We start from the raw sequence: 9209 nt of genomic DNA, 5'->3' as shown, positions 1-9209 counted from the left end.
ATCTCCCATATCCCACGGCCCCACCCTCAACCCATCTCCCATTACTACGTTACAACTGCAACTAGAAGGCACCCAAAATATTCACTTTCTTCAGGAGACTCTTGTCCCTTCCCCAGCCTTAATCCCAGAGCCTCATACCCAAAGAGGAAGCACACGGCCTGTGAAGAAAACTACAGCGACTACAGATGAGGAATTCAAAGCACTGACCTCTTACTCACAGCCAGTGATGCAGAAGGCAGAAACATGAGGACTATTTATGTCTCCTTAGAAGGATGTCCAGACTACTCAGGTCCACTTCTGCAATATTCTTGTCCGGCTAGGGCTCCTGGACGATTCCTCCGCAAACTAAGAAAGCCAAGCAAGAACTATCACTACACAGAGCTCTATTGGGGCGTCGAGTCTTGCCCTCATCCCTGCCTCCCTCTCCAGTCCCGTCTACATCAGCCCCACTAGATGAACAGAGACCGAGTAAACACAGACAGTCACAGCTCCACTTTAGTGCCCACTGCCCCGCATGGTTTTCGTCCGCTCCTACTTCTCTGTGGCTCCCGAGACCTGGCTAGGATGCACACCTAGCACGGATGCCCGTGGTCCTACGAAGGGAGACGGCACGAGGAGAGGAGAGGAAAGAGAGTGAGAAAGTTGGCCAACACACTAGAGGAGAGAGAGAAAGAGACAGAGAGAAAAAAATGGGAGGAAGGCAAGCAACTCACCACCTGGAATCATCCTCCTGGATGCAACCTTCTGCTTCCGAGGACACACTGCATCTGGGCAGAGAAATGAGCAGTCCCTGAAAATGGGGACCTTGTCCCTCTCGTAACCACAGCTGCTTAGGAACCATTTCTTACAAACCCAGCCCCAGCTAACGGGGCGTCCCTACCTGGAGCCATTGGGGCCCTACGCAGAACCCTCACCAAACCACACACTTATCTCACTGACGGTAGCGACTGCTCCACTGCCAACTGGACGGCTCCTGACTTGCATCAACAATGCTCGCAGGCTCACTGCTCTTGCTCGCTTTCCATCCGACAAGGGGAGTAAACGCTGACGTTTGATTTCTTTTCCCTCGGTACTAAATCCGGCACAAGGAGGAAAAACAATGAAGTTACCACCTCTGTGGGCAGCGTCGCGTAGGCTATTCTTTTCGCCTCTCCTACACGGCAGCGCTCTGCCCCAAACTCTCCCCCCCATTACGCCTTTAGCATTACAAATAGAACGCACCCCTTGCAACGGCACCCAAAATAATCACTCTACACAGAAGACTCTGGCCCCTCCCCAGCCGTAATCTCACAGAATCCCATACCCAATGAGAAAGCACACGGCCTGTGAAGAATACTACAGCGAGCACAGATGACGAATTCAAAGCACTGACCGCTTACTCACAGCCAGTTATGCGGGAGCCAGAAAGTTGAGGACTGTTCATGTCTGCTGACAAGGATGTTCATGTCTGCTTACAGGGATGTCCAGTCTGCTCATGTCCACTTCTCCCAGTTTCTTCTTGAGATAGGGCTCCTGGAAAATTCCTCTGGAAGCGCAGCTGCAAAAGCCAAGCATGAGCCATCACTACACAAACCTCTATTGGTGCTTCAAATCTTGCCCTCATCCTGGCCTCCCTCTCCAATCCCATCTACATCAGCCCCACTCGATCAACAGAGACCAAGTTAACACCGACAGTCACAGCCGTGCATGATTTTCGTCCCCTCCTACTTCTCCATGGCTCCCGAGACATAGCCTGTGGGGATACACACGTTACACGGCTGCCCGTGTCTTACGAAAGGAGACAACACGAGGAAAGGCAAGGACAGACAGCGAGAGCTAGAAGGTGTGTGTTGGCCAACATACTAGAGAAGAGAGAGAGAGAAAGAAAAACATTGGAGGAAAGCAAGCAACTGACCACCTGGAGTCATCCTTCTGAATCCAACCTTCCGCTGCAGAGGAGACACCATTCCTGACCAGAGAAATGAGCAACCTTTCAAAATAGGGACCTTTTCCCCCTCGTAACCACAGTTAGTCAGGAACCTTTTCATACAAACCCAGCCCCAACTTAGTGGGCTTCCCTACCTGGACTCAGGTTGGGCATGAGCAGAGCCCTCATGAAACAAGACACTTATCTCACTGACAGCGGCATCTCCTCGGCTCCCAGATGGATGGCTTTTGCGTGGCATCAACAATGCTCAGAGTCTCAACGCTCTCGCTCGCTTTCCATCACGAGGGCAGTAGACTCTGACGGGTGACTTCGTTTTCCTTCGTTCTAAACCTAAACGGGGGGGGGGAGCCAAAAAAATTAGCATCTCCGTCTGCAATGTCGCGTAATATCTTCTTTTCACATCTCCCATATCTCACAGCCCCACCCTCAACCCATCTCCCATTACTACGTTACAACTGCAACTAGAAGGCACCCATTGTAATGGCACCCAAAATATTCACTTTCTTCAGGAGACTCTTGCCCCTTCCCCAGCCTTAATCTCAGAGCCTCATACCCAACGAGGAAGCACACGGCCTGTGAAGAAAACTACAGCGACTACAGATGAGGAATTCAAAGCACTGACCTCTTACTCACAGCCAGCGATGCAGAAGGCAGAAACATGAGGACTATTCATGTCTCCTTAGAAGGATGTCCAGACTGCTCAGGTCCACTTCTGCCATATTCTTGTCCGGCTAGGGCTCCTGGACGATTCCTCCGCAAACTAATAAAGCCAAGCAAGAACTATCATTACACAGAGCTCTATTGGGGCGTCGAGTCTTGCCCTCATCCCTGCCTCCCTCTCCAGTCCCATCTACATCAGCCCCACTCGTTGAACAGAGACCAAGGTAATACTGACAGTTACAGCCCTGCTTGGTTTTCGTACGCTCCTACTTCTCCATGGCTCCCGAGACCTGGCCTCTGCAGATGCACACCTAGCACGCCTGCCCGTGTCTTCTGAAGGGAGACAGCACAAGGAAAGGCAAGGACAGACAGAGAGAGAGGGTGTGTGTTGGCCAACGTACTAGAGAAGAGAGAAAGAGAGAGAAAAACATGGGAGGAAGGTAAGCAACTCACCACCTGGAGTCATCCTCCTGGATGCAACCTTCTGCTGCGGAAGAGACACCGCTCCTGGCCAGAGAAATGAGCAGCTCCTGAAAAAGGGGACCTTGTCTCTCTCCTAAGCACAGCTGGGCAGGAACCATTTCTTACAAACCCACGGGGGAAGGAACGGAGGGGGGGAAACAAGTTACCATCTCAGTAGTCAACATCTCATAGGCTCTCCTTTTCACCTCTCCCACACGACGTGGCTCCGCCCTCAACCCTCCCCATTACACCTTTAGCATTATAACCAAAAAGCACCCCTTTCAACAGCACCCGAAATAATCACACTGCACAGTAGACTCTGGCCCCTCCCCAGCTGTAATCTCACAGAGCCCCATACCCAACAAGGAAGCACATGGCCTGTGAAGAATACTATAGCAAGCACAGATGAGCAATTCAAAGCACTGACCGCTTACTCACAGCCAGTTATGCGGGAGTCAGAAAGCTGAGGACTGTTCATGTCTGCTTACAAGGATGTCCACCAGTCTGCTCATGTCCACTTCTGCCACTTACTCCTCGGACTAGGGCTCTTGGAAAATTCCTCTGGAAGTGCAGCTGCAAAAGCCAAGCATGAGGCATCACTACTTAAAGCTCTATTTGTCGCTTCAAATCTTGCCCTCATCCTGGCCTCCCTCTCCAATCCCATCTACATCAGCCCCACTCGATGAACAGAGACCAAGTTAACACCGACAGTCACAGTTCCACTTTAGTGCCCAGTGCCCCTCATGGTTTTCGTCCGCTCCTACTTCTCCATGGCTCCCGAGACCTGGCTAGGATGCACACCTAGCATGCCTGCGCGTTTCCTACGAAGGGAGACGGCACAAGGAGAGGAGAGGAGAGTCAGCGAGAAAGTTGGCCAACACACTACAGAAGAGAGAGAGACAGACAGATAGAAAGACATGGGAGGAAAGCAAGTAACTCACTACCTGGAGTCATCCTTCTAGATGCAACCTTCCGTTGCGTAGGAGACACCGCTCCTGGCCAGAGAAATGAGCAGACCCTGAAAACGGGGACCTTGTCCCCCTCATAACCACAGCTAGTCAAGAACATTTTCTTCAAACCCAGCCCCAGCTAACGTGGCTTCCCTAGCAGGAGAAAGGTGGGCCATGAGCACAACCATCACCAAACCAGACACTTATCTCAGTGAGAGTGGCGGCCGTTCCCCTCCCAGTTGGACGGCTTTTGCGTGACATCAACAATGCTCACGGTCTCGTCGCTCCGGCTTGCTTTCCATCACATGAGGGCTTGAGTCTCTGAGGCGTGACTTCTTTTCCCTCGGTCCTAAACCCAGCACAAGGGGAAAACACAAATCCGTTACCATCTCAGTCGGCAACATCTCGTAGGCTCTTCCTTTCGCCTCTCCCTCACGGCGGGGCTCCTCCCTCAAACATCTTCCCATTACACATTTAGCATTAGAACCAAAAAGCACCCCTTACAACGGCACCCGACAGTCACTCTGCACAGCAGACTCTGGCCCCTCCCCAGCCGTAATCTCACAGAGCCCCATACCGAACGAGAAAGCACACAGCCTGTGAAAAATACTACAGCGAGCACAGATGAGAAATTCAGACCATTGACTGCTTACTCACAGTCAGTTATGCGGGAGTCAGAAAGCTGAGAACTGTTTATATCTGCTTGTAAGGATGTCCAGTCTGCTCATGTCCACTTCTGCCACTTTCTCCTCGGGATAGGGCTCTTGGAAAATTCCTCTGGAAGCGCAGCTGCAAAAGCCAAGCACGAGCCATCACTACTTAAAGCTCCATTTGTTGCTTCAAATCTTGCCCTCATCCTGGCCTCCCTCTCCAATCCCATCTACCTCGGCCCCACTCGACGAACAGAGACCGAGATAACACCGACAGTCACAGCCCTGCATGATTTTCCTCCCCTCCTACTTCTCCATGGCTCCCAAGAACTGGCCTGTGGGGATGCACACCTAGCACGCCTGCCTGTGTCCTACAAAGGGAGACAGTACAGGGAAAGGCAAGGACAGACAGAGAGGGAGAGATAAAGTCTGTGTGTTGGCCAACGTACGAGAGAGAGAGAGAGACACAGACAGACAGACAGACAAAGAGAGAAATAAAAACATGGGAGGAAAGCAAGCAACTCACCACCTGGAGTCATCCTTCTGAATCCAACCTTCCGCTGCAGAGGAGACACCATTCCTGACCAGAGAAATGAGCAACCTCTGAAAATAGGGACCTTTTCTCCCTCGTGACCACAGCTAGTCAGGAACCTTTTCATACAAACCCAGCCCCAACTTAGTGGGCGTGAGCAGAGCCCTCACCAAACCAGACACTTATCTCACTGACAGCGGCGTCTCCACAGCTCCCAGATGGACGGCTTTTGAGTGCCATCAACAATGCTCAGAGTCTCAACGCTCTCGCTCGCTTTCCATCGCATGAGGGCAGTAGACTCTGACACGTGACTTCGTTTTCCTTGGTTCTAAACCTAATGGTGGGGGAGAGGGGGGGGAGCCAAAAAAATTAGCATCTCCGTCTGCAATGTCGCGTAGTATCTTCTTTTCACATCTCCCATATCCCACGGCTCCACCCTCGACCCATCTCCCATTACTACGTTACAACTGCAACTAGAAGGCACCCATTGTAATGGCACCCAAAATACTCTCTTTCTTCAGGAGACTCTTGTCCCTTCCCCAGCCTTAATCCCAGAGCCTCATACCCAACGAGGAAGCACGCGGCCTGTGAAGAAAACTACAGCGACTACAGATGAGGAATTCAAAGCACTGACCTCTTACTCACAGCCAGCGATGCAGAAGGCAGAAACATGAGGACTATTCATGTCTCCTTAGAAGGATGTCCAGACTGCTCAGGTCCACTTCTGCCATATTCTTGTCCGGCTAGGGCTCCTGGACGATTCCTCCGCAAACTAATAAAGCCAAGCAAGAACTATCACTACACAGAGCTCTATTGGGGCGTCGAGTCTTGCCCTCATCCCTGCCTCCCTCTCCAGTCCCATCTACATCAGCCCCACTCGTTGAACAGAGACCAAGGTAATACTGACAGTTACAGCCCTGCTTGGTTTTCGTACGCTCCTACTTCTCCATGGCTCCCGAGACCTGGCCTCTGCAGATGCACACCTAGCACGCCTGCCCGTGTCTTCTGAAGGGAGACAGCACAAGGAAAGGCAAGGACAGACAGAGAGAGAGGGTGTGTGTTGGCCAACGTACTAGAGAAGAGAGAAAGAGAGAGAAAAACATGGGAGGAAGGTAAGCAACTCACCACCTGGAGTCATCCTCCTGGATGCAACCTTCTGCTGCGGAAGAGACACCGCTCCTGGCCAGAGAAATGAGCAGCTCCTGAAAAAGGGGACCTTGTCTCTCTCCTAAGCACAGCTGGGCAGGAACCATTTCTTACAAACCCACGGGGGAAGGAACGGAGGGGGGGAAACAAGTTACCATCTCAGTAGTCAACATCTCATAGGCTCTCCTTTTCACCTCTCCCACACGACGTGGCTCCGCCCTCAACCCTCCCCATTACACCTTTAGCATTATAACCAAAAAGCACCCCTTTCAACAGCACCCGAAATAATCACACTGCACAGTAGACTCTGGCCCCTCCCCAGCTGTAATCTCACAGAGCCCCATACCCAACAAGGAAGCACATGGCCTGTGAAGAATACTATAGCAAGCACAGATGAGCAATTCAAAGCACTGACCGCTTACTCACAGCCAGTTATGCGGGAGTCAGAAAGCTGAGGACTGTTCATGTCTGCTTACAAGGATGTCCACCAGTCTGCTCATGTCCACTTCTGCCACTTACTCCTCGGACTAGGGCTCTTGGAAAATTCCTCTGGAAGTGCAGCTGCAAAAGCCAAGCATGAGGCATCACTACTTAAAGCTCTATTTGTCGCTTCAAATCTTGCCCTCATCCTGGCCTCCCTCTCCAATCCCATCTACATCAGCCCCACTCGATGAACAGAGACCAAGTTAACACCGACAGTCACAGTTCCACTTTAGTGCCCAGTGCCCCTCATGGTTTTCGTCCGCTCCTACTTCTCCATGGCTCCCGAGACCTGGCTAGGATGCACACCTAGCATGCCTGCGCGTTTCCTACGAAGGGAGACGGCACAAGGAGAGGAGAGGAGAGTCAGCGAGAAAGTTGGCCAACACACTACAGAAGAGAGAGAGACAGACAGATAGAAAGACATGGGAGGAAAGCAAGTAACTCACTACCTGGAGTCATCCTTCTAGATGCAACCTTCCGTTGCGTAGGAGACACCGCTCCTGGCCAGAGAAATGAGCAGACCCTGAAAACGGGGACCTTGTCCCCCTCATAACCACAGCTAGTCAAGAACATTTTCTTCAAACCCAGCCCCAGCTAACGTGGCTTCCCTAGCAGGAGAAAGGTGGGCCATGAGCACAACCATCACCAAACCAGACACTTATCTCAGTGAGAGTGGCGGCCGTTCCCCTCCCAGTTGGACGGCTTTTGCGTGAAATCAACAATGCTCACGGTCTCGTCGCTCCGGCTTGCTTTCCATCACATGAGGGCTTGAGTCTCTGAGGCGTGACTTCTTTTCCCTCGGTCCTAAACCCAGCACAAGGGGAAAACACAAATCCGTTACCATCTCAGTCGGCAACATCTCGTAGGCTCTTCCTTTCGCCTCTCCCTCACGGCGGGGCTCCTCCCTCAAACATCTTCCCATTACACATTTAGCATTAGAACCAAAAAGCACCCCTTACAACGGCACCCGACAGTCACTCTGCACAGCAGACTCTGGCCCCTCCCCAGCCGTAATCTCACAGAGCCCCATACCCAACGAGAAAGCACACAGCCTGTGAAAAATACTACAGCGAGCACAGATGAGAAATTCAGACCATTGACTGCTTACTCACAGTCAGTTATGCGGGAGTCAGAAAGCTGAGAACTGTTTATATCTGCTTGTAAGGATGTCCAGTCTGCTCATGTCCACTTCTGCCACTTTCTCCTCGGGATAGGGCTCTTGGAAAATTCCTCTGGAAGCGCAGCTGCAAAAGCCAAGCACGAGCCATCACTACTTAAAGCTCCATTTGTTGCTTCAAATCTTGCCCTCATCCTGGCCTCCCTCTCCAATCCCATCTACCTCGGCCCCACTCGACGAACAGAGACCGAGATAACACCGACAGTCACAGCCCTGCATGATTTTCCTCCCCTCCCACTTCTCCATGGCTCCCAAGAACTGGCCTGTGGGGATGCACACCTAGCACGCCTGCCTGTGTCCTACAAAGGGAGACAGTACAGGGAAAGGCAAGGACAGACAGAGAGGGAGAGATAAAGTCTGTGTGTTGGCCAACGTACGAGAGAGAGAGAGAGACACAGACAGACAGACAGACAAAGAGAGAAATAAAAACATGGGAGGAAAGCAAGCAACTCACCACCTGGAGTCATCCTTCTGAATCCAACCTTCCGCTGCAGAGGAGACACCATTCCTGACCAGAGAAATGAGCAACCTCTGAAAATAGGGACCTTTTCTCCCTCGTGACCACAGCTAGTCAGGAACCTTTTCATACAAACCCAGCCCCAACTTAGTGGGCGTGAGCAGAGCCCTCACCAAACCAGACACTTATCTCACTGACAGCGGCGTCTCCACAGCTCCCAGATGGACGGCTTTTGAGTGCCATCAACAATGCTCAGAGTCTCAACGCTCTCGCTCGCTTTCCATCGCATGAGGGCAGTAGACTCTGACACGTGACTTCGTTTTCCTTGGTTCTAAACCTAATGGTGGGGGAGAGGGGGGGGAGCCAAAAAAATTAGCATCTCCGTCTGCAATGTCGCGTAGTATCTTCTTTTCACATCTCCCATATCCCACGGCTCCACCCTCGACCCATCTCCCATTACTACATTACAACTGCAACTAGAAGGCACCCATTGTAATGGCACCCAAAATACTCTCTTTCTTCAGGAGACTCTTGTCCCTTCCCCAGCCTTAATCCCAGAGCCTCATACCCAACGAGGAAGCACGCGGCCTGTGAAGAAAACTACAGCGACTACAGATGAGGAATTCAAAGCACTGACCTCTTACTCACAGCCAGCGATGCAGAAGGCAGAAACATGAGGACTATTCATGTCTCCTTAGAAGGATGTCCAGACTACTCAGATCCACTTCTGCAATATTCTTGTCCGGCTAGGGCTCCTGGACGATT

General features: G+C 51.7%; 1 long non-coding RNA gene across 4 annotated transcripts; it reads right to left on the bottom strand.

Moving 5' to 3' along the window:
- Positions 1 to 219: 219 nt before the first annotated feature.
- Positions 220 to 8774, bottom strand: LOC135980082 (uncharacterized). Of its 4 annotated transcripts, none has more exons than XR_010597313.1 (7): positions 7919 to 8774; positions 6754 to 7614; positions 4657 to 4788; positions 3488 to 4348; positions 2550 to 2687; positions 1384 to 2257; positions 220 to 1072 (listed from the first exon to the last, which is right to left on the bottom strand). It is a non-coding gene; the product is annotated as an uncharacterized LOC135980082 (long non-coding RNA). The 4 variants fall into 4 exon arrangements; XR_010597312.1 differs by having other exon boundaries at positions 7923 to 8773; XR_010597314.1 differs by lacking the exon at positions 2550 to 2687 and having other exon boundaries at positions 1384 to 1537; positions 7923 to 8772.
- Between the last annotated feature and the right edge of the window lie 435 nt (positions 8775 to 9209).

The sequence above is a fragment of the Chrysemys picta genome, unplaced genomic scaffold, assembly GCF_011386835.1.
Source record: "Chrysemys picta bellii isolate R12L10 unplaced genomic scaffold, ASM1138683v2 scaf1774, whole genome shotgun sequence".
NCBI lineage: Eukaryota > Metazoa > Chordata > Testudines > Emydidae > Chrysemys > Chrysemys picta.
Note: the sequence above shows the minus strand (reverse complement) of the source record. Positions and strands in the feature narration are given on the sequence as shown.